General features: G+C 35.9%; 1 protein-coding gene across 12 annotated transcripts in view; it reads right to left on the bottom strand.

The window, feature by feature from the left end:
* PEAK1 (pseudopodium enriched atypical kinase 1) overlaps positions 1 to 26,892 on the bottom strand; it is a 272,370-nt gene that overhangs the window by 181,403 nt on the left and 64,075 nt on the right. For 5 of the 12 annotated variants that reach the window (XM_057723457.1, XM_057723463.1, XM_057723468.1 and 2 more), the window contains one exon: positions 25,055 to 25,172. The exons of 4 other annotated variants lie outside the window; for them this stretch is intronic. The gene's annotated coding sequence lies outside the window, so the exon portion shown is untranslated. Of the gene's footprint in view, positions 1 to 14,616; positions 14,663 to 25,054; positions 25,173 to 26,892 lie in introns of those variants that run through there. 3 more of the 12 variants (XM_057723459.1, XM_057723469.1, XM_057723470.1) reach the window with 2 other exon arrangements.

Raw genomic sequence — 26,892 nt, 5'->3', positions numbered from 1 at the left:
GTGCATGTAAATTGATGAAGCTAGGGCAAAAACTCCTAGATGAGAACCTAGGCAAAACATTCTGACACAAATGATACCAATGTTTTCTTAGGTCAGTCTCCTAAGGCAATAGAAATAAAAGCAAAAATAAACAAATGGGACCTAATCAAACTTATAAGCTTTTGCATAGCAAAAGAAACCATAAACAAAAAGAAGAGACAATCCATGAACTAGGTAAAAATATCTCCAAATGATTCAATGGACAGGGGCTAAATTTCCAAAATATACAAACAGCTCCTGCAATTCAATAACAACAACAAAAAAAACAACAAATTGAAAAATGGGCAGAAGACCTAAGCAGACATTTCTCCCAAGATATATAGATGGCCAATAGGCACATGGAAAGATGCTCCTCATCACTAATTATTAGAGAAATGCAAATGAAAACAACAGTGAGGTACCACCTCACACCAGTCAGAATGGCCATTATTAAAAAGTCTACAAATAATAAATAAATGCTTGAGGGTGTGGAGCAAAGGGAACCCTCCTACACTGTTGGTGGGAAAGTAAACTGGTACAGCCACTATGGAAAACGGTATGGAGGTTCCTCAAAAAACTTAACAATAGAGTTGCCATGTGACTCAGCAATTCCACTCCTGGGCATATATCCAGAGAAAACTCTAATTTGAAAAGATACATGCACCGCTATGTGCACAGCAGCACCATTTATAACAACCAAGACATGGAAGCAACCTAAATGTCTACTGATACATAAATGGATAAAGATGTGGTATATATGTACAATGGAATATTACTCAGCCATTAAAAAGAATGAAATAATGCCATTTGCAGTAACATGGATGCAACTAGAGATTATCATATTAAGTGCTGTAAGTCAGAAAGAGATAGACAAATACCATATGATATCATTTACATGTGGAATCTAAAATACGACACAAATGAACATATCTACGAAACAAAAACAGACTCACAAATACAGGGGACAGACTTGTGGCTGCCAAGGAGGGGGGTGGGGGAGGGAAGGATTAGGAGTTTGGGATTATCAGATGCAAACTATTATACACAGGATGGATAAACAACAAGGTCCGACTGTATATCACAGAGAACTATATTCAACATCATGTGATAAACCATAATGGAAAAGAATATATACATACATATGTATAACTGAGTCACTTTGCTGTACTGCAGAAATTAAACACAATGTAAATCAACTATCCTTCAATAAGATCTAAAAACAAAATAATTAATTGATAAACATATTATGGAAAAAGGGGTGGGGGGATCCCTCTAACAGTTCACAGTGACTTCACGTATGCTTTAATATCACAACTAACAGCAAAGGCTCAACTCCCTCACAATTTCTTGACAACCATTACTCTGCAGTCCAGTGGAAAAGACTCTAGTCCAATAATGGAAGGTTCACTCTCTAATAACATGGCAGAAGATCAGTTTACAATATACTACATGGATTTTAATCCATAATTATAGGCCATTATTATACACATATTTTTAAAAGCTTTCCAATATGATTCTAAGTTTTCTCTTCAATGAAAAACAGTATATCCACCTTATACAGTTGTGGGAATTAGAGACAATGTTTACAAAGCTTCTAGCACAGAGAGCTTGCAGGATATCTGGCACAATTATGTGTTTTGAATATACTATGAAACTGCACATTAAACATCTTTTTACAAAGAATGAAAAAAGCAAGACTTGAGCTAAAGATCTAACATCATGTAGACCAAATTAAGTAACGGACATTCTTTTGTACAGTGTTCTGTACAAAAATTTTCTTATACTGTAACAAAATCACCAAAGGTTCTAGTCAATACGGGAGCCAAATTAAAAACATAAATAAAGAAAACAGAACAAGTAATATTTACTGGCTGCCTACTACCATACACTAAGCATAATGCTAGAGGCATATCACAACAAATCTATAACACAGTTTAGTTGATGAGCAAACTGAGGTTCTGACAGCTATTTATGCAGCTATTCAGCGGCAGAGCTCAGGTTTAACAGGGTCTGAGTGATGGCAGACTATTTTCTTTCCACAGTACCACAAAAATTCATAGAAAAGTAATTAAATTCAGAAAGCATAAACAAAATAGGCAAGATAGGTGTTTTTGAAGCAAAGGAATTATTCTCAAGCATTCAGGGAACAACAAAAACACCATTTTTAGATCACTGGAAAACTTAACTGAAAAATCTACACACTAATTAGGCAAACTAACAAAAAAAACCAAGTCAGACATAGCAAAACATTTACCATCAAGTTGTTTAATAGGTATGCAAAGATATAGAAGGTATAGAAAGTTTTTTAGACTACAAAAACAGTAGTTCATGTATTTCTTCATACTCTAAAATGTAAGCTATTTTTCCATAAAAAAGAAAAAAATCATATTTATTTTTTTTAATGCATAGCCAACAGGACATAAAGTAATTTTGCTATTTATAAAACAAGCGCCTATCACATATTTGCAGTTTACTAGTAAAGCATGATTTCAAACCAAAATACAAAGCAAAACAAAGCTTTATCTTGGCCACTGTGCTCCTTGCATCACCTGGAGAGGTACTCTTCAGAGCAAAAAGCCAGAATCTCCATTTTCTAGATAATGTTAGAGGACTAAACACTGCCAATCAAAGCAAGGGCTACTATTTTCCAGCAATACAAAACTCAAGTTATGCTTCCAGATAATGAGAGTTTTGTTGATTTATCATTTAAGAAGTCAATCATGCAACTAGAGATTGTCATACTAAGTGAAACAAGTCAGAAAGAGAAAGACAAATACCATGTGATATCACTTATATGTGGAATCTAAAATATGACACAAATGAACCTATCTGCAAAACAGAAACAGATTCAGGGACATAGAGAACAACTTGTGGTTGCCAAGGGGGTAGGGGTGGGGAAGGGATGGGCTGGAAGTTTGGGGTTAGTAGATGCAAACTATTAGATATAGAATGGATAAACAACAAGGTCCTACTGTGCAGCACAGAGAAGTACCGTATATTCAATATCCTATGATAAACCATAATGGAAAAGAATATAAAAAACAGAAAAAATATATACATATATATATATAACTGAATCACACTGCTATACAGGAGAAATTAACACAACACTGTACATCAACGATACTTCAATTTACCAAAACAAAAACAAAAACAAAAAAACCCCTACAAAACTCAATCATCCAGATTATTTAGGCCAAGTCTGAATTTCAGTCTTTATTTTCTCCACCCCCCTCTGCCAATGAGCACGTTCCGGATCAGTACAACTCTCACCTAGGTTAGAGTGAGTTGGTTTATAAGTATTCTAATATTTAATATAATTTGGCAAATCAGCAAGGTAAATCAGAGTAGAAAATTCATAGTACATTCTAATGATCTGTACAAACAATTTTCAGGAAATCAGCAACACAACTCACATTCATTAGCAAGGATGACCTAGACGTGACCACTCTGTTGATCTATAGCAGTTCTTTGTCACTGAGTTATTCTGCATCAGTGGTGTCGTAAGAACAAGAGAACACATAAGTAAAAATGTATCCCTGCAGCACCAAATTTATAAAAAATGTAATAATGCAGGCTTCTAAAAGTGTACTTCACAAAGGAAAACAAGGATGATAGGGAAAATGCTGTCTACGGTCCTCCCTGGCTTGAAAAAAAGGTGTAATTTCCTTCCTCAATCAATTTCACTGGTCAGTTAACTAACCATCTTGGTTCTAATTTAAGGGTTGGGCCTACTCACTGTCTGAATCACCAGACAGAAGGGAATGGCTAACGCTAAAAGGAACGAAATATAACTCAAAATTTTAAATGTGTATAACACTTTGAAATCAGGGGGAAAAAAAACACAGTAAAAACAAAAGTTGCTTGAAATTTTTTTTCTGATTTTAAAACTACAGAAAATTTGAAAAACACAGGTCTGTATAAAGAAAAGCAAGTCATCAGCAACACCACCAGAGATAATTAAATATATATATACATCAACATGTAAATAGTTATTTCTTGATAAAAAAAGTTTGTGGGTTATGTGCTACAAATCCAGAATCAAACATCATTGGTCCAAACTACCATAATCTCCTGGCAGGGTTATTACAACAGCCTCTTAACTCCATTCTCCCAACCCTGCTCCTCTCCAGTCTATTCTATACAAAACAGCCAAAACAACCTTTTTAAACGTCAATCATATTTCATTTCTCTGCTCAAAATCCTACAATGGCTTCTCATCTTCGAATCTTAAAGGCCAAAGTGCTTACAACGACCCATAACATACCTCTAATTGCCCTCCATTTTCACCCTCAATCTCTACTTACCTTATTTCCTACACATTTTCTCCCTTGGTTTATCTGTGTCAGCTACACTGACCTCCAAGCTCTTGCTGGAACACATGCACATCTCTGCCTAAAGTCTTTGGACCTGCAGTTTCCTCCATTACGAATACTCTTCCCCAGATGAAAACATTGCTTTCTCTCTCTCTCCTTAGCTTTTTTCAGGTCTCTATTCAAATGTCGCTTTTCAGAGACTTCCCTGACTCACCTAATATAAAATAGTAAATTACCAGCTCCCTTTCCTTGGTATTTCCTATTCACCTTACCCTGTTATATTTTTCTCCAAAGCACTATCACCAACTGACAAATTATTTGTTTATTGTTCTGTCTCTCCTGACTAGACTGCTAAGTTCTATGAAGTCAAAGAAAGGGTCTGTTTTGTTTTTTTCCCCCATACAGCTCTCTACCTCTAAATTCTAGAACAATGCCTGGATTGTCACTAAATATTTGTGAATGAATAACTGCATGAGTAATTGGGATCAGAGTATACCTAAAATTTATACTCGGCTTGTCATTTACTATTATCTGGTAAAGCATTCCTAATTTTTGCATAGCATTCCATTATAAATATAGACCACAGTATATTCAATTTTCTATTTTGAATATTTAGGTTGTTTCTAAATTTATAACATCATAAATATCCTTGTATACACTTGTATATCCTTGTATATACCAAATATCCTTGAATATATATCTTCTTGCACAGCTTTGATAATGTCTCTAAGATAAATTATTTTAAGTAAAATTGTTAGGTCAAAAGGTATGTATATCATGAATGCTTTCAACATGTTTTTCTAAACTATCCTAGAGAACGGCTGTATCAATTTATTCTACCCTTAGTGATATAGGACTACCCCATTTCTCCTCACCAACAATGAGCATATGTTCTTTTTTACCAAAGCACAAGAGCTGATTATTTTTCCTCAACTAGGAAAGTCATCATAGCCATCATATAATACTTCCTATTTGTTTAATTTGTTTTATTCTATTAAAAATCTTTTTAAATAGGAAAGTTTGAGAAAATATAAATTTTATTCGTTAATGACAATGGCTGTTCCTGAGCATCACCCTCCACACTGGTATTTTCAGTTTAAAAAGCTTTAGCAATCTGGGAGAGTTTAAAAGCTCTCAATTCAAAAAAAAAAAAAAGTACCTCACTGTTGTTTTCTTTTCAATTTTTTTGTTTGCTAATGAGATTGACAGTGGTTTCCCATGCTTATTGGTTGTTTCTATATTTTCTTTGACAAGCTGCCTGTTCATCCCTGCCCATTTTCCTATTCAGGTATTCACTTTCTTATTGACTTATGAGAGCTCTTCTGTCATTAAAGGTGTTATATTTTTTACATTGTGGCACACATATTTGTTCACAGTTAACATCTGCCTTTTCACTCTGTTAATGGTATTTGACACATGAGTTGTTTTATGCAGCCAAATCAAGCACTTTTATATGCTGTTTCTTCATTTCATTTTACATTTGAAAGAACCCTCCTGTATACAACCAACACACCATCTCTGATTAAGTAGAATTCTGGGTATTTTTTCTTCTTTTTGCTTATATAATTATTTCCTTAAATAAATAAATATTTTCTTAAATGTTAAAAATAGGAAAGGCTTTCTCTATTACTGGATCATATATTTACATACATATTTCCTCAACTTATATTCCTTTGTAAGAATATTTCATGGTTTTATCCACCTAAAATCTTAGTTTATGATGTGATTATAATTTTATAGTCTTCCAATTTCTAAACCAATTTTCCTATCACCATTTGTTAACCAATTCATTCTTTCTCCCAATGAAGTAAAGTGGCATTACTATCATACGCTAATATATCTTTCTTCAGAACTGTGGCTTGTTCTGTTATGGCCATTATCACATGGTTTCAATTACTGCAGGTTAATAAAAATCTTCTAATACACGGTAGTGCAAGTCCAACTTCATAAAACAATTCCTACAAAAATCTTCTCCTGAATCTATTCTTCTAGGTCCATTTCAGAAAAACTGGTTAAATTTCCCTATGCACTCTACCTCTCGGTCAAAAAAGTTGGTTAGGATTTTGACTAGGATTGCATTAAATTCATGAATTTGGAAAGAATCCATATAATACTGAGTTTTCCTAATCAGAAACATGTTTAACCTTTCTACTTATTCAAGTCTCTTTATGTTCTGGTGTAAAATTAAGTTTCCTTAAAATAATTCCTGTACTTTTTGGTTTTTTCTAAATACGTATAGGATTTTTTTTCTCCATTACAGTTTCTAACTAGGTATTGCTAGAATAGTGAAAAATCACTAATTTTGGTATGCTTAGTTGGTAAACAACCATGTAACAATATTAGTTCAGATAGGTTTTCAGGTAACTTTCTTAAATTTTTAGGTAGATCATTGCAATCACCTGTGAATCATGATAATTCTATCTTCTCTTTTCCAATGATCATATCCCCACCTGCAGTCTTTCTGGTCCTGACTACCCTTTATTCCAGGAAAAAGTCTCCCATCTTGCCAGCTTTCTACTTGTTGCTCCTGCTTGCTCTTGTTCCTCCGAAGTAGAGCATATTTAGTAGGATTTACTTAGCATCACTTCCATTTACAACCCAGGTAGTCTGCTCTTTCATGAGAGGAAAATTTAGGAGTTGGCTCTCTGTACCTCCATCAGTTCAGTTCCTTTCATACTATAGCTAGCTGAAATGCCTCCAAATCTGAAAAGTCCAGTAGGATACAGTTTCATCTTTGTTTGTATTAATTTGGGGTCAGCAATGCCTTCTATTATTTCTCTGAACAATATATCTGTTCCATCTCTTTCTCTCTGAAAGCCCTATAATTTGTACATTTTATCTCCCAACCTATCCTTCCTTTGTCTTATTTTCTAATCATTTTCATTGCTCCATCTTTTGCCTTCGTAGTTTGCAAAAGATTTCATACGTTTGTCTTTCTGTAGTGTCCAATTTGCTATCTACTGCATCCATAGCACATTTTAACTTGGTCACTATAGTTTTCATCCCTTAAGAATCCTTTCAGATGGCTCCCTTCTCAAAACTGATATTCAGCTTTCACACCTTTCAATGACTGAATGTTTCTGAGAACAAAAACCTCACTAGATAGCTAGTTGGGAGATCCAGCAACCTGGATGGAAATTTGAAACAGTGGTGTTGGTAGCTCGGAACTTAATGACTAGACCACTTAGATGGACAGGCTCCTTTTAGGGAGGTACTAGAAACAAACTGCTTACAAAGTACAGATACTTCTGGTTTTAGAGGCAAGAGAGAAATTCAAGTACTTTGTCACGTAGGACCATTCATCTAGATTTGGCCCCTCCCAAATGAGGTGTTCTCTCTCTGGAAGGTTCTCCTCAGGCATACTCCATCAATTACTTCTTTCACTCATCAACGAAATTATTCTGCTTTTTTTTTTTTGATATGTGAGTGGCATCAAGCTCTAGTTTCCAACATACATGCAGGTATTTCCCCATCCATCTATTCATCTATTGTTTTTTTCAATGGGAAATTAGATGTGTAAAGACTGGAAAGTGTGTTTTGTCTGCTATTTTGCCAAACACTATCATCTGTATTCTTGCCACTATACATTAATATACTTTCAATTAAACCATGCTTCTAGATCAGCAGTCCCCAACCTTTTTGGGACCAGGGACTGGTTTCGTGGAAGACAATTTTTCCATACATTGCAGGGGTCTGGGGGTGGGGGCAGGGTGGTTCAGGTGGTGATCCGAGCCATGGGGAGGGGCAGATGAAGCTTCGCTGGCTAGCCTCCCGCTCACCTCCTGCTGTGCGGCCCAGTTCCTAACAGGCCAAGGATCAGTACCCATCTGCAGCCCAGGGGTTGGGGACCCCTGTTCTAGGTAATATTTTCTGATTTCCATTTTACCAATTCAAAGGGATATACCAACATGCCATCCCTCACACCCCAATCATTACACTTCAGGATACAAATGCCACACAAATAACATATCTTCTTAGGGGATCTTTTACCAGTTCAGGTACAATGATGAACTGTGAGATCCTAGAAAGCAAGGTAGAAAGAATAACAGTGACCAAAGAGGGCTGCCATGAAAGACTGCATGACCAGAGACAACTTCTCACAGATGAAGCAAAGAGGTCTCCTGAAAAAAGAAATAACCACACAGTACTGCATCCACTTGTCCTACAACCAAAGAGCTTCAGGAGCAGAGGCAGAGGGTCTGCTTCATTCACACTCGTATTATAAGAATCTTGCTGGACACAAAGAACTAATCATTCACAGCTTGCTGAGCTAAATTCCACATGGCTGGTAGGCCAAGGTATTTGGTAATAAAGGCTCACCTTCATAGCCTCTCATCAAAAATCTCCCTTTATAGAGACCTTTACTAGGAACCATGGTAGCTTTTCTAGTCATGAGTCCCTTCTGAGTGGAGGACTGATAAGCAACCTACTTTGGTTTTACCTTATTCATAAACAAATAATTTGGGAGTTTACTAATCATGTCCATAAAAGCAACTTTTCAGGCCAATTAGGTGGCCACATTGCTCACATGGAAAATGGTCTGTCAACGCTCATGCACAGCTCAAAGGAGTATAAACTGTCTAGTCTTTCTACAGAGCAATCTGGCAATACTTAGCAAACTTAATAATGGAAACCCCAAAACCCACCAATCCCACCCTTCAGTATGTATCTGCATAAAATAAAATGAAGATTATCACTGCAGCATTGTTTCTGGAACATCAGCATCAGTAGGGAAGTATAAATAAGATGGATACATAGCATGCATGGCTAAGAGTATGCACACAGAATACAAGAGTCAGAAGTAAGGGACCAGAATTACGTATAGCAACAAGGATAGACCATTTAAATGCAGAGCTGAATTTTTTTTAAAAGAATAAAATGAGATGTACAGCCCAATGCCATTTATGAAAATTACAAACTTATACATAGAAAACACTATGTATTTTCCAAAGATATAGAAATATCTAAAGATGTATATTAACTAGATTAGAGTGGATGCTTATGGGAGGAAGCAAAATGAGTAGAGACAGGGAAATGAGTGGGATAAAGACAACAAAATAACCAATCAAGACATGGGGCTAGCCCTTGAGATGCCAGAAGTGAGAAGCATGATTTTTCTCCTAAAGTTTGGGAAATAGGTAGGGGAGTAAAGGAAATCCAAATAAACTCAACTGGGACAATATATTCATAACAGCTCTACTTAAAAAACTGTTCTAAGTATGCTAAGACAAAATTAATATCACTTACTGCAAAAGGAGCTGGGAATATTTGAATATTTCACATATTTGAGAGAAAAACTCAGTAAATACTGATTCTTTAAAAATCAAGAAAGTATAATCATTAAGATTATAACCAATAATCTAAAGTAACTATATGACCAAACTGAGAATTTCATGATTTGTCTGAAATTAATAGAACTATAACATCCTGAGATTAATCTGAATACAACACCTGCCATATAAAGACCCTGAAGATAAAATCTCAAACAGGTGCTACACTATAACCTGGCACAGAGAATCTATACAAACTCAATTTTTAATTTACACACTTGTCATAGAAATCATGTTACAAAATGTTTACCACGGACCAATTCCTATGAAAGAAATAAGATCTAAAACCATGGCATCATGTAGAAAACGAACGTTAGAAAATGAACTTAAGAAAAAAGACATTTATCAGTACCCCGTTATTAGTATAGCACTGATATAAACACTCTTAAATAGAAGGGGTAGGGATAAAAAATCTGGAACACATTTCATCCTTGAAATGGACAAAGAAGAAGCTATTTTAGCATTTCATGCAACAGAGCTGAGCAGGAAGAGCGAGAACTTAAAAAATCACTTCCCTTGGCATATTGGTCTATTCTCAAATTACAACTGAATCTGACAAAGATGCTTTACAATATAATAGATTCTTCAGGATATTATTAACAAAATAATCTGGATTGAAAGTGCCATTATACAGCTTTCTGGAACCTATAATAAATGATATTGGGGGAAGAGGAGGTCATTATTTTTCAAATGTACAAAACAGTAGAAATCAAGCTTTTTTTGCTACTGAATTCAAACTATACACCAAAGGATATAAAATGAGCAACAATAATCAAATTGACAGTGACAGGTTAACATGCACAATTAACATGGCAAACAATGGGAGCAGCCTTCTCTAAAGACTACAGTCCTGAGTGATGCAGACTTAATTTAGGCCACAGAAAATTCTACCAAGATCTGACAGCTTCTGCTTTGACTGGATGAAACGATGCATACCTCAGCATAAACAGTTAGGTTCTAACCTACCTATACCAAGCAAAATCAAGTAACTTTCCTAAAGCTGGGGGAGGAAGCTACAACCTTACCTCCACCTTGAGTTGTAGGGATCTTTTGATTTATCCTAGAAATGGTGCTCTCTTTCAGAAACTGATGCCTATAGTAAAGAAAACCCACAACTTAAAAAGAGGTCCCCGAAAGAAATCTATAAAAGGTAGGCTCTCCAACTAGAAACACACATTAAATAATTAAGTCTTTCTGGCTTCTGCTGAGTAGCAGGGTAGCTGCAGAACACCATATCAGTGATCTAATGTCACTTATGTTTGCATTCTAAAAACCTCCCACACACAAACCAAAAAAAAAAGTCCTAAAACAAAAAATAGCTTTTTAGAATCAATTCAGTAAACCGCTAAAAAACACATCCCATAATAAAGTTTAAAGATACAATGTTTGAGGATTGAAAAAATTTAACCCACAGGTCAGAACTAAGTCTGTCCATACAGGAAACCAAGATAAAATTACAACTGATAATAAATTAATTCTTTAACACTAAATTGCTCACTAATTTAAAAATATTCTTTCCTGTGGTAAAAAAAATCCTCTAAATTGCAAAAACTGCTGAGTTTTGAAATAAACAAGTTGCTGAAATAGGTATAATATATATAATATTAATGTGAAAATTTAAAATTTGTAAAAACACCATATAATATGATACACAAATGTTTAGTAAACTATAAAAACATGCATAGTTTTGAAAAATACCAAATTCATGAAACTGATTACTTCTGAGACAGGGATGAGATTGGGAGGGATGCACAGGGGTCTCAACTCCCTTGATTTTATAATCTGTATATTTATAAGGTAAACTGCTAATATTTTATTTGGCAGACACTTTATATATTGGTCAATACATTAGTCTTAACATGGATCTGCATGTTTCAAATACTTTATAATTAAAAAAAATAAAAACAAAACAAAATTAACTCAAAACAGATCATAAACCTAAATGTAAAACACATAACTATAAAAATTCTGGAAAATAACATAGGAAAAAAAATGTAGGTAACTTTGGGTTTGATAATGACTTTTTTTTTCCTTTCTTTTTTCTTTTAAGCTCTTCATTGGAATATAATTGCTTTACACTTCCATGCCAGCTTATGAGGTACACCAAAGTGAATCACCTGTACTTATACACATATCCCCATATCCTCTTCCTCCCGCGACTCCCCTGATAATGACTTTTTAGATACAACACCAAAACTACAACCCAAGTAATAAAGAAATCTATAAGTTGGACTTCATTAAAATTAAAAACTTCTGCACTGTGAAAGACATTGTTAATGAAAAGACAAGTCATACATTGGGAGAAACATCAGCAAAAGTATATCTGATAAAGGAATGTTACCTAAAATATGCAAAGAACTCAAACTCAACAATGAGAAAACAAAAAACATGATTAAAAAGTAGACACACTTCCCTGGTGGCCCAGTGGTTATGGTTCTGTGCTCCCAACGCAGGGGCCAAGGGTTCAATCCCTGGTCAGGGAACTGAGATTCCACATGCTGCGTGGTGCAGCCAAAAAAAAAAAAACCTTAAAAAAAAAAAAGTAGACAAAAGACCTAAAGGCACCTAACCAAAAAAGCTATACACATGAAAACTAACACATGAAAAGATGCTCAACATCAAAAGCCATTAGGGAATTGCAAATTAAAATGAGATACTATACCACAGACCTATTAAAAGGGCTAAAATTCAAAACACTGACAACACCAAATGCTGACAAGGATGTGGAGCAACAGGAACTCTCATTCCTTGCTGGTGGGTATGCAAAATGGTACAATCACTTTAGAAAACATTTTGGCAATTTCTTACAAAGCTAAACTTAGCCTTCTATATGATCTAGCAATTGCAGTCTGATTTGAGAAGCAACATCCACAAAAAAATCTGCATGTGAATGTTTATAGCAGCTTTATGCATAATTGCAAAAACTTGGAAGAAATCAAAATATCCTTCAATTGGTAAATGGATAAACTGTGGTAAATGCACACAATGGAATATTATTCAGCAATAAAAATGCAGGAGGTACCAAGTCACAAAAAGACACAGAGGAATCTTAAAGGTATATTGCTAAGTGAAAGAAGCCCATCTGAAAAGACTACATATTATACGATTCCAACTATATGACAGTCTGAAAAAGGCAAAACTATAGAAATAGTAAAAAGATGAGTGGTGGTATCAGGAGTCTAGGGGCAAAAGAGGAAGGGATAAACAGGTAGAACACAGGGGATTTATTGGGCAGTAAAACTACTCTGTATGATACTTAAATGGTAGACCCATCGGTTGACATTTTGAATTTGTCAAAATCCATGAAGGTGTACAACATAGAGAGTGAACCTTATTTCAAACTTTGGGCTTTAGTTTATAATAATGTATTGATATTGGTTCATTAATTGTAACAAATGTACCACTATTCTGCTTCAACCTTTAATGAGTCTACTGCCATTCAATCTTAGCACTAACCACTCAGAGTTAGTCTAGAACCCACAAACCAAAGGGCATTATCCCAGACAACACTGTACTTACTTCAGATGCCAGCCACACTTCAGGGGTCTCCAGGCCACACGCATTTCTAATCAACTGGCCACAAATTCAGAGATTTCAATGATCGTCTCAGTTTGATAACCCTCTAGGACAACTCCCATAACTCAGGAGAACATTATACTTTTGATTATAGCTTTATTATAAAGGATACACATATGGCAAAGTCTGAGATGGTCCTGAATGAAGGGTTTCCATGCCCTCTCCCCATGAGTCAGGGTGCATCATCCTCCCAACACATCACTGTCTTCACCAATCAAGAAACTGCACTGAGCTTTGGCTTCCAGAGTTCTTATTAGGGTTTCATTACACAGGCATAACTGATTAAATCATTGGCCACATGATTAAACTCAATCTCCACACCTTCTCCACCTCCCCAGAAGTCACAATGGCTCAAAGTCCCAACCCTCTAATCACGTGGTTGGTGTTTCTGGTGACCAGGCCCTGAAGTTACCTAGAGGAACACCAGGAACTGCCACATTAGCATAACAAAAGCACATCTTATTCATCCAAAAACTAAGTAATGCCCTCATTGTGCATGAACCTTCTCTTAATTTTTTAACAAAATATTAAAGCAGAGTTTAATGACAAACTCTTTTAGCCTCCTTCATAAGAGGCCAACGATACAAAAGGGATGAAAGGAAGGGAGTATTGGTTAGAAGGCAACTTTCAAGGGAAGCACATTTCACAACTAGCTCAGATTGGAAATCACATCAAATAAAATTTATCAAAAAGAATCAAGAGAAATCAATGCCACATTTTCTAATACTGAGGCATATGTCAATATAAAACCCAGAATAGGCATAATGTTAATATAAAACTCACTTAAATCCATTTTTTAAATGTATACATTGGTTACAGCACATAACAATGGTTAAGGTCTACCATGATCAAATGGAATCCATACTGAATGAATTAACAGTAAGGGAATAAAATGGAAAGGAAATCAAGTTGCATTCTTTCCAAAACTTGCCCCTTTCCATAGAGTTAACTGAAGAAGCAAGGACTCAAAAACTATGCCAAAAACCAAAGCGCTGACGGTCAAAAACTATATTTTATAGAATTGTCACTTTCCTCACCAACATCAATAAATAAGTTATTAAATCTACTCTTTTGGCATAATAAAGGCATTTCAACAGAACTAAAAGTGCTACAGTTTCAATGTCAACTCTTCTGAAAATAAACGTTGCTGCCATGCCTCAGAATTCAAATTGCACTAGCAGGTCATTATTCTGTTCTATTCTGTTGACACATTTTAACTCATTTTATAAAACAAGAATTTGTTTCTGTTCTATAATCCTAGAAAAAAATGTTTATGGGAAGGCAATTTCATTTTGCTAGGCTGACAGTGACAGTCCCTTGGGGAAGAGGCCAACTCAAGCAGGACTGAAGCAGCTGTTAGGAGCCAATTTTCCTACCTGTTAATTGCTTCTGTGACTAGGCTGCACCAGCTCAGACATCCACCTGGCAAGCAGTAGATAAACAGAAATAGTCATATCTCAGGAGTTTGAAAATTAGAAGGCTTTCCCTTTTCCTCTGAAAGAATTTAACTAGGGAACAGAGCAGCAAAGGAAGAGAAAAATGTCCTAAGTACATAAACATTAATTGCAAAAACACTAATTGTACTTTCCTGATTACCAAAAAAAAAAAAAAAAAAAAAAAAAGACGAAAAAGTTAAAAAAAAAGAATTTTATAAATAGCCAATAGAAAATGCATTCATTTGGTCATTCAACAAATATTAACTGGAATGCCTACTATGTCAGACGTTGTTCTAGGTGCTGGAGACACAGCATTAAACAAAACAGAATGTCTATGTCCCATCAGAGGAGATAAACAGGAAATAAATAACTATCAGTTAGTCATTAGGTGCCAAGAAGAAAATAAAATATGGTCATTTAATAGTGTTGGAGAAGCACTAATTTACAGTGAGTTGTCAAGGAAAACCTCTTTGAAGAATGGAACATTTAAGCTGAGACTAAAATGACAAGAAGGATATAGCCAAGCAATGGTCTGAGGAAAAACCATTTCCCACAGAGGGACTAGTAGTAGAAGTCCCTGAAGCTAGAATGACTTTACAGAACAGAAAAGAAGGCCTATATGTCTGGAGTTTCATGAACAGGAGATAAAAATAAAACTGTGACCAATGAGCTATTCATGGGAACTCACTTTTGGACTGGTAATGACCACCAGGAAACTTTCAATAGAAAAAAAGAGAAACATGAGTTAAGAAATGTCCCAACGGCAGAGGTTTCTGAATCAGAAAGGATCAGTATCAGAGTCCTAGCTGAACCGGTGTTTCAGTCACTCTAAGAACAGTAATGTTCCAAGTTAGATCACTATCTAGGGCTGGCATATTAAAACACAGAACTCATAAATGAACTCTGGACAGAAATAAATGTTTCTGGACATGCTTGTCCTAATCCCTGCCAGACCTACTTATTTCAGATAGAGATTTCTTTTTAAAATTTAAATATAAACAATGGATACCATAAAACAATACCCACCTAGAATAGAAATTTTTAGAAATTTTAGAAAAGTTTGCCATGGGTAATATTCTTCCTAGAATCACAAATTAGGATTTTAAAAACAAACAAACAAAAAATTAGTAAGTACTTAGATCACCTGTTTTCCTTCTACGGTAAGCACAAAATAAACCTTTAAGTTTAAAAGCATCTATAACATTAAATGATGCTATATATATAATTTTTCATTTGGCTGCATCAGGTCTTAGTTGAGGCACATGGGATCTTCATTGCAGCATGCGGAATCTTTTCGTAGTGGTGTGAGGGCTCTTCATTGCAGCACGCGGACTCTAGTGCATGTGGGCTCAGCAGTTGCAGTGAATGAGCTTAGTGGCCCCGTGGCATGTGGGATCTAAATTCCATGACCAAGGATCGAAACCACATCCCCCGCATTGGAAGGCAGATTCTTAACCATTGCACCACTAGGGAAGTCCCGATGTTATATTTTAAAAATAAAATATATCTATTAAAATAGAACTCATCTTATTTGAAGGACAAACTATATTTTCCAGCTCTGAAAGATTGCCAGATACACTGCACTGCTGTATAATGCCAACAAGACTTTTTGTAATGGTGTTATAATGTAAAAATTCACGAACCATGCTTACTACTATTGAATAGACACATTTCTCTACAAAAGCATTTTGGTAAGGCTCTATTCATTTTGAGAAAAAAGAATAGAAAAATAATGGAGATTAAAAGCTTGCTTTAGATGAGGTATGTGGCAATGTGTCTTCAAGCCACATGCTATTAAAAAAAGGAACACTGGCATCAGAGACTGGAATCCCACCTCTAACACTAAACTGAATCTCAGTTTTCCTCAACAGTAAAATGAGGATAATACCACCTACCTTCACAAGTTTGAGAGGAAGATTAAATGAAATGTAATAAGTGAAGATAAATGGAATCCAGTCTTACATGGTAATCACAAAATCCATTAAAGGAATAGGGGCAAGCACATGTTTAAAAAGAGTGAAAAATCATTAACTATAGATTATAAGCAATGAATACAATGTAAATAGTACTCCTCCAATTAAATACACTATAGGCCAAACTCCTCTGTTTTACCAACAAAGAAATAAAAGCTCAGAGAGGTTAAGTAACTAGCCCAAAGTTAAAAAGCAGGCAGAAAAGGAGCTAAAATCTTGCTTAACTACTAAATGTGGCATACATTTTATAGAGCACTTTCACATACAAGATCCAATTGATCTTCACTATAAGGTAGTTAATTTGACTCATGAGAAAACCCAAGGCACCAAAGTTAGCCAGCCAATTAGTGATGGAACCATGAATAAAACCTGGGACACTGAATACCGTTTCTCTTAAAACAGAGATTAAAAGCCTTTCTTACTCATAACTTGGCTAATACAAAAAACTATGCTTTAGCAAGTAATCACATTCTTGTATTCAGTTAGTAATTATGTAAAAGTCATACTACAAAGACAAAAATGTTTCCATTCTGTATTTAATAGAATCAATCAGCTTAACATAAAAATGCTCAAATCAAAGACAAGTTTTTTGACATATTTCCCAAGCTAAAACCTCAGTATATACCAGTTTAGTGTGAGGTAGCAAGAATTATTTTTATTCTGTTTGTTCACAGATTATTTAAACAGGACAGCTGGGTTAGTGAGTTGCTGAATATTTTATCATGATCAAGCAGTATGTTGTTTCTATCATTAATGACCCCAATATTCACATTCTGAAAAATTACTTAATCAATCCTTTAAATTGTCCTTTCTTTCATGTAAGATTCTGTAGTTAACCCTTAGGTCAATCAGTTCTTGTACTTAAGATGATTCACTTTCATAAAATAATCATGTTACAAATTCTGCATTATTATGCAGTTGAAGGGAGAGACAGGCTGGGAAACTGATTAAAAGGACTCAAGTGGAGATGAGCCAACTGAAAAGTACAGCATCTAAATAACACTCATGCCTCGTATCAGAGTCTAAGACTAGGCTTCGTCCATCTGTCTGCAACTGCCAGTGCTGGACACATCACATCAACTTACAAACAAGACAGGAACACAAACCCTCCCATCAGCACAGAGACTACCTAAAGCCATATTAACCTCACAGATACCCTAAAACACACCACCTGACACAGCCCTGCTAATCAGAGAGAAAAGACACAGAGCCACACACTGGAAAGCAGACACCAAACCCCCCCACCAGGAAGCCTACTCAAGACACTGCACTAACCCCACCACAGGGGACAGAGGGCAGAAACAAGAGGAATTACTACTGGGCAGCACAGGGAAAGGAGAGAGCAAATCCTATAAATTAGACAAAACGAGAAAGCAAAGAAACACCATGCAGGCAAAGGAGCAGGAAAAAAACCCACAAGACCAAATAAATGAAGAGGAAATAGGAAAATTGCCTGAAAAAGAATTCAGAGTAATGATAGTAAAGATGATAGAAAATCTCAATAACAAAATATAGAAAATACAAGAAACAGTTAATAAGGACTCAGAAGAACTAAAGACCAAACAAACAGTAATAGATAACAAAATAACTAAAATTAAAAATACTCTAGATGGTATAAACAGCAGAATAACTGAGGCAGAAGAACGAATAAGTGAGTTGGAAGATAGAATGGGGGAAATAACGGCCACAGAGCAGGAAAGAGAAAAAAGAATAAAAAGAATGGAAAACAGTCTCAAAGACCTTGGTGACAACATTAAGCACACCAACATTCGAATCATAGGCATCCCAGAAGAAGAAGAAAACAAGAAAGGGTCTGAGAAAATATTTGAAGAGGTTTTACTGGAAAACTTCCCCAACATGGGAAAGGAAATAATTAATCAAGTCCAAGAAGCGCAGAGTCCCATAAAGAATAAGCCCAAGGAGAAATACACCAAGGCACATATTAATCAAACTAACGACAATTAAACACAAAGAAAAAATATTAAAAACAGCAAGAGAAAAGGAACAAATAACATATAAGGGAAAACCCATAAGGATAGCAGCTGATCTTTCTAAAGAAACTCTGCAGACCAGAAGGGAATGGCAGGATATACTTAAAGTCCTGAAAGAGAAAAACCTACAGCCAAGAATACTCTACCCAGAAAGAATCTCGTTTAGATTCAACGGAGAAGTCAAAAGCTTTACAGACAAGCAAAAGTTAAGAGAGTTCAGCACCACCAAACCAGCCTTACAACAATTGCTAAAAGAACTTTTCTAAGCAAGAAACACAAGAGAAGGAAAAGACCTACAAAAACAAACCCAAAACAATTAAGAAAATGGTAATAAGAACACACATGTCAATAATCACCTTAAATGTAAATGGATTAAATGCTCCAACCAAAAGACACAGACTGGCTGAATGGATACAAAAACAAGACCCTTCTATATGCTGCCTACAAGAAACCCACTTCGGACCAAGGGATACATACAGACAGAAAGTAAAGGGATAGAAAAAGATATTCCATGCAAATGGAAGTCAAAAGAAGGCTGGAGTAGCAATACTCATATCAGACAAATTAGACTTTAAAGTAAAGACTATTACAAACGACAAGGAAGGACACTACATAATGATTGAGGGATCCATCCAAGAAGAACATATCACAATTGTAAATATCTATGCACCCAACACAGGAGCACCTCAAAACATAAGGCAAATGCTAACAGCCATAAAAGGGGAAATCGACAGTAACACAACAATAGTAGGAGACTTTAACACCCCACTCACACCAATGGACAGATCATCCAAACAGAAAATAAATAAAGACACACAGCTTTAAATGACACATTAGACCATCTCGACTTAATTGATATTTATAGGACATTCCATCCAAAAACGACAGAATACACTTTCTTCCCAAGGGCACATGGAACATTTTCCAGGATAGATCACATCTTGGGCCACAAATCAAGCCTTGGTAAATTCAAGAAAATTGAAATCATATCAAGCATCTTCTCTGACCACAACGCCATGAGACTAGATATCAATTACAGGAAAAAAACTATAAAAAATACAAAAACATGGAGGCTAAACGATATGCTATTAAAGAAATCAACCAAGAAATCACTAAAGAAATCAAAGAGGAAATCAAAAAATATCTAGAAACAAATGACAATGAAAACAAAACAACCCAAAACCTGTGGGACACAGCAAAAGCAGTTTTAAGTTGGAAGTTTATAGCAATACAGTCCTACCTCAAGAAACAAGAAAAATATAGAATAAACAACCTAAACTTACACCTAAAACAATTAGAGAAAGAAGAACAAAGAAACCCCAAAGTGAGCAGAAGAAAATAAATCATAAAGATCAGGTCAGAAATAAAAGAAAAAGAAAGGAAGGAAACAATAGCAAAGATCAATGAAACTAAAAGCTGGTTCTTTGATAAACCATTAGCCAGACTCATCAAGAAAAAAAGGAAGAAGACGCAAATCAACAGAATTAGTAATGAAAAAGGAGAAGTAACAACAGACACCACAGAAATACAGCAGATCATGAGAAAATATTACAAGCAACTATATGCCAATAAATTGGATAACCTGGAAGAAATGGATAAATTCATAGAAAAATACAATCTTCCAAGACTGAACCAGGAAGAAACAGAAACTATGAACAGATCAATCACAAGTACGGAAATTGAGACTGTGATTAAAAACCTCCCAGCAAACAAAAGCCCAGGGCCAGATGGATTCACAGGTGAATTCTATCAAACATTTAGAGAAGAGCTAACACCTATCCTTCTCAAACTCTTCCAAAATACAGCAGAAGGAGGCACACTCCCAAACTCATTCTACGAGGCCACCATCACCCTGATACCAAAACCAGGCAAAGATGTCACAAAAAAAGAAAATTACAGGCCAATATCACTGATGAATATAGATGCAGAAATCCTCAACAAAATACTAGCTAACAGACTCCAACAGCACATTAAAAAAAATCATACACCATGATCAAGTGGGGTTTACCCCTGGGATGCAAGGATTCTTCAATCTATGCAAATCAATCAATGTGATGGATTATATCAACAAATTGAAGGATAAAAACCATATGATCATCTCAATAGATGCAGAAAAAGCTTTTGACAAAATTCAACATCCATTTATAATAAAAACTCTCTAGAAAATGGGCATAGGAGGAAATTACCTCAACATAATAAAAGCCATATATGAGAAACCAAAAGCCAACATCGTTCTCAATGGAGAAAAACTGAAAGAATTCCCTCTAAGAACAGGAGCAAGGCAAGGGTGTCCACTCTCACCATTATTATTCAACATAGTTTTGGAAGTTTTAGCCACAGCAATCAGAGACGAAAAAGAAATAAAAGGAATCCAAATTGGAAAAGAAGAAGTTAAATTGTCACTCTTTGCAGATGACATGATATTATATATAGAAAATCCTAAAGACTCTACCAGAAAACTGTTAACACTAATTGATGAGTTTAGTAAAGTAGCAGGATACAAAATTAATGCACAGAAATCTCTTGCATTCCTATACACTAACAACGGAAGAGCAGAAAGAGAAATTAAGGAAACTCTCCCATTTACCACTGCAACAAAAAGAATAAAATACCTAGGAAGAAACCTGCCTAAGGAGGCAAAAGACCTGTATGCAGAAAATTATAAGACACTGATGAAAGAAATCAAAGACAATACAAACAGGTGGAGAGACATACCATGTTCTTGGATTGGAAGAATCAACATTGTGAAAATGACTGTACTACGCAAAATAATTTACAGATTCAACGCAATCCCGATCAAATTACCAACATTTGGCATTCTTCACAGAACTAGAACAAGAAATCTTACGATTTGTATAAAAAAGCAAAAGACCCCGAATAGCCAAAGCAATCTTTGAGAAGGAAAAATGGAGTTGGTGCAATTAGGCTTCCTGACTTCAAACTATACTACAAGGCCACAGTGATCAAGACAGTATGGTACTGGCACAAAAACAGAAAGGAAGATCAATGGAACAGAATAAAGAACTCAGAGGTAAGCCCAAACACATATGGGCACCTTATCTTTGACAAAGGAGGGCAAGAATATACAATGGAAAAAAGACAGCCTCTTCAATAACTGGTGCTGGGAAAACTGGAAAGCTACATGTAAAAGAATGAAATTAGAACACTTCCTAACACCATACACAAAAATAAACTCCAAATGGATTAAAGACCTACATGTAAGGCCAGACACTATAAAACTCCTAGAGGAAAACAGGCAGAACACTCTATGACATACACCAAAGCAAGATCCTTTTGGACCCACCTCCTAGAATCATGGAAATAAAATCAAGAAGAAACAAATGGGACCTCATGAAACGTAAAAGCTTTTGCACAGCGAAAGAAACCATAAACAAGACTAGAAGGCAACCCTCAGAATGGGAGAAAATACTTGCCAACGAAGCAACGGACAAAGGATTAATCTCCAAAATATACAAGTAGCTCGTGCATCTTAATATCAAAAAAGCAAATAACCCAATCCACAAATGGGCAGAAGACCTAAATAGACATTTCTCCAAAGAAGACATACAGATGGCCAACAAACACATGAAAAGATGCGCAACATCAATCATTAGAGAAATGCAAGTCAAAGCCACAATGAGGTATCATTGGTCAGAATGGCCATCATCAAAATATCTAGAAACAATAAATGCGCAGAATGGCCATCATCAGAATGGCCATCATGAAAATATCTAGAAACAATAAATGTTGGAGAGGGTGTGGAGAAAAGGGAACTCTCCTGCACTGTTGGTGGGAATGTAAGTTCGTACAGCCACTATGGAAAACAGTTTGGAGGTTCCTTAAAAAATTAAAAATAGAACTACCATATGATCCAGTAATCCCACTACTGGGCATATATCCAGAGAAAACCATAATCCAAAAAGAAACAGGTACCGTAATGTTCATCGCAGCACTATTTACAAGAGCCAGGACATGGAAGCAACCTAAATGCCCATCGACAGATGAATGGATAAAGAAGATGTGGCACATATACACAATGGAATATTACTCAACCATAAAAAGGAATGAAATGGAGCTATATGTAATGAGGTGGATAAACCTAGAGTCTCTCACACAGAATGAAGTAAGCCAGAAAGAGAAAAACAAATACTGTATGCTAACTCATATATACCAAATTAAAAAAAACAAAAATGGTATTGATGAACCCAGTGACGGGCAAGGATAAGGATGCAGATGCAGAGAATGGACTGGAGGACATGGTGCTGGGGGGGTGGGTGGCAAAGGGAAAGCTAGGATGAAGTGAGAGAGTCGCATAGAGGGAGGGAGGGAGTCGCGAGAGGGAGGGGATATGGGGATATATGTATAAATACAGCTGATTCACTTTGGTGTACCTCAAAAAAAAAACAAACATTAATTACAGTTTTGAACACAGAAAAAAAAAAAGTTGTATAGGTGGAAAAGAGTACTTGTTTGGCAGGGCAACAACAGAGCTCAATAATAGTAAAAGTAAGCAATGACCAGAACAGGGCACAAAGGATCTTCAAGGAGCCATGTTAGGAGTTTAGCCTTTATCTCAACAAAAATGTGAAGGAATCAAAAGTTTCAAGCAGGGGTGTGATAATGATTTGGGTTTTAGAGAAATGCTTCCAGCCATACAACAAAAAGAAGGAACAAACTTGGAGGCAATCAAGTCTAGTACATTTATTAAAAGATTATTTAAATCACTACTACCCCTAGATCAAGGCAACAGGATTTGGCTCTCCTGTGGCCACACCTCTCTCCATGTAATGAGTAGAGAAAGGGCCAAGAGGAAGTGTCACCTTACTGGGTCTCACCCCAAGAGACCACTTTCCACTGACCTGGAATCCCAGAACTCCTAGCCCAAAGAGCAGAACCCATTACCAGGACAGGCCCTCATGCAGGTATGTGCAACCCCAGACGGGAAAGGGAGCCAAAGGGCAGTTGCTGAGGGAAGATGGGGACTGTGGAGAAAGCTCAGACATTTTACCACAATTTTAAATATATATATGTATGTATATATATAATATTTGTAATATTATATATAGTAAACAAACATTTAAGAAATATTATATTGTGGTAAAATACATATTATAATATATAAGTATATATACCATAAGTATATATAATATATACAATACTTACAATATTGCATATATTATTTATAATATTGCAAATTAGCAATTTCATATCATACTCACGTATAAATGAATGTTTGTGCTTAGAAACCTAAGTTTTTTAATGATATATAGCCCTGACCTGAAATTTTAAATTTTTTCATTTTTCAAGAAGATCTGAGCTAATTCTCCAACAGACAGAAAAATATTTCCCCTATAAGACAGACATACTGAAGTCAGGATCAGCTTACTAGAAAGTCATAGCAATTTTAAGATAGATAAGCCAACCAGGTGTTGATAACAGGCTGGTGGAAAAAAAAAAAAAAAAGAAAAATCATTTAGTGAAGGATCAATGTGTGGCTAAAGGCAGATATTTGTTATATACAAATGAGCTACTGTATCGCACAGCTCTTCTCATTAGTGTACAGAGATGCATTACCCTCACATTAAATAAAGACTCAGTGAACAAAACACTGTAGCAAGCATCTGTTGGCTAATGACAAAGAAAACCATAGACCCTTTGAGGCCAATTTCCATTCAGCTGTAAGCATGGAAACAGCGAACATATATACTGCTTTTCAATATTAATCCCAAATAGCAATGAAAAAGAAGCTCCTCAGTTTTCATGTTATTTTGTGGCAAAGGCACTCCATTAATTACATATGCTAAACAAGACACTCGGAAAAAGGTATCTCTAAATAAGCAGATATCAAAATACATAACTGCATTTTATTCTCATTCCACCTTTCTTTGTATCCATATCCATGGTAAGGAGAATTGGCATACAGAAGGCACTAAACAAAACTGTAAACTAGGCAAAGTTTGCTTCTCACGTTATCTGTTACTTTTTTTCTGTCTCTATTTCACTCTCTCTTCTTCCTCTCTACCCTATCCCCAACATTCTTATATTTTCCAGGACCTCTGGTGTAATGTTCTCTGAGGCCTGCCTTGGCCTCCCTTGCTCCTATATTGAATTTCTTTACCTACATTTTTCTCAACGTCATGTAATCTGATAAAAGAACAACATCCACAAACATTCATAACTCCTTTCCTTCTGCCTCTTCTTCTGTCCAAGACTAATGCTTTCACCTAACCTCAAGACCACACCCTCTCTTGCCTTTTCAGAAACCTTTTAAATACCCTTTATCTTTCCAATGTATTCAACTTTCTCTCTTCATTAGTATCTTTCCCTCATTACATAAACACATTTTAGTCTCTACTTAAAAAACTACAAAACTTTAGCTTACAAGGTAAATAAATGTTACTATATGGAACTTACCCAATGGTGTCCTCCCTTTATTTGCCCTCATGCAAATTCACTCCCCAGTCCACAGCAACATGAGTTCTGCTAACACCATTATGTTAATCCAAGAATTCTTAACCTAGGGCTGTAGTGTCTGTGGATAGAATTCAGAAGATCCATGAACTTGGATGGCCAAATATTATGTCTTTATTTTCTCCAACCTCTAAAATTACTAATATATACTGTATTTTACAAATTTACTAAATTACTATGGGCCTGCCACTATATCTTATTGTATAGTATGTTAAACAAGCACATATTACTTTATCACAATTTGTTTGGTAATGATATTTTAGTATATCATTACATAGCGTTCCTTCGTAATCCTATGTATTTTATTTTATCTATCTGTGGCAAGCTGTATTTTCCGAATATGCTGCAAAAATATCTCCCATTCCACAGGCTCTTTTATGATAAGCCACTTCCCCATAAAGAGGTAGAGCCTAATTCCCTTCTCCTTAAATCCAGAATGGCACTTAACTTGCTTGTAACCAAGAGAGTGTGGTGGAAGTGACACCGAGAGACTTCTTATGATAGGTAAGGAAAAGTAATGCAGGTTCTGGGACTAGGTTTGGGGTGGTTTGTTAAACAGCAATAGTTACTAGAACAGAATTCAGTACCTGTAACTAGAGGGCTGACATAACAAAAACATGTGACAACAGCTTTGGGATGGGATGGTAGACACAAGCTGGAAGGGTGCTAAGAATCTCATCAGCAAAAGCTTGATGAGCCTTAAGAAGGCTATTGGAGAAGCCTTAAAGGAGAGTGAATAAAATGCTCTCAGAAGCTGGAGGGAAGAAGACCCTTGCTGTAAAGTGGCAGAAAACTTAGCAAAACTGTTGCCTGGGCTAAGTTAAAAAGGAGAAACCGGTGGTAATGAACTATTACTTCTAGCTAAGGTAATTCTCAAGCTGAAGGTCCAAAGTGTCAACTGGTTTCTTTTATACATATAGTATTGTAGAAGGTACAGATAGAGAGATGAACTAAAGAAAGTATTCTGTTTTCAAGCAAAATTTAAGGAAATAGAAAGGAACCAGCAATTGCTGGGTTCAAAAGTAAAACTATTTTCATCTACAATCTCTCCCAGCAGAGAATGCTCAAAGTAAGAAAAGGTCTGAAGACAAAGATCAAATAGAGGGTGCTGAAAGGAAAATCTGGTCTCCAGGAAGAGAGGAAGCCAACAGTGTTACCGAAAAATCCTTTGTTAACACCTGGTTTCTCCTTGATCTCCTTCCCGGTGCCTTTTTATGTACTTGTCCAGTAAAACTAGATGTGCCCAAGGGTTTTGTCCGCAATCCTGAGCAATTTCTTCTTCAACCACTCCTGAAAATCTATTAACCCCCAAATCTCGCTCTCAAGCACTACCTCTCTCCAAGAACTGTAGACAGATCTACACATTCCCCACTTGAATATCTCAGAGAAACCTCAAACTAAACTATTTCAAAACCCTATCCATCCCTACCCCACAAGTTTTTTCTATACATAAACATGCATGGGGAATAAATAACACCACCATTTAATTGCCCAACACAGGAGTCATCCCTGATTTCTTCCTCTCCTTCTCCCTGCTCCCATCCATATTCAACTAACAGTTAATACTATCGGTCATCAAGTTCTACAGATTCTACCTGCTAAACCTCTCTGGTGTCTACCCCTCTTCAGTTACATCCTGTCTGGACTACCTTCCAAGTAGTCTCTCCATTCCAAAACATCTTTCATACTACGCTCAAAATCATCTCCTTAAAGTAAAATATTAGTCACGTTAATCTCCTGCTTAAGACCCTTCATCAAGTTCTACAGATTCTACCAGCTAA

This window comes from Hippopotamus amphibius, chromosome 2 (genome assembly GCF_030028045.1).
Source record: "Hippopotamus amphibius kiboko isolate mHipAmp2 chromosome 2, mHipAmp2.hap2, whole genome shotgun sequence".
In the NCBI taxonomy this organism is placed as follows: domain Eukaryota; kingdom Metazoa; phylum Chordata; class Mammalia; order Artiodactyla; family Hippopotamidae; genus Hippopotamus; species Hippopotamus amphibius.
Note: the sequence above shows the minus strand (reverse complement) of the source record. Positions and strands in the feature narration are given on the sequence as shown.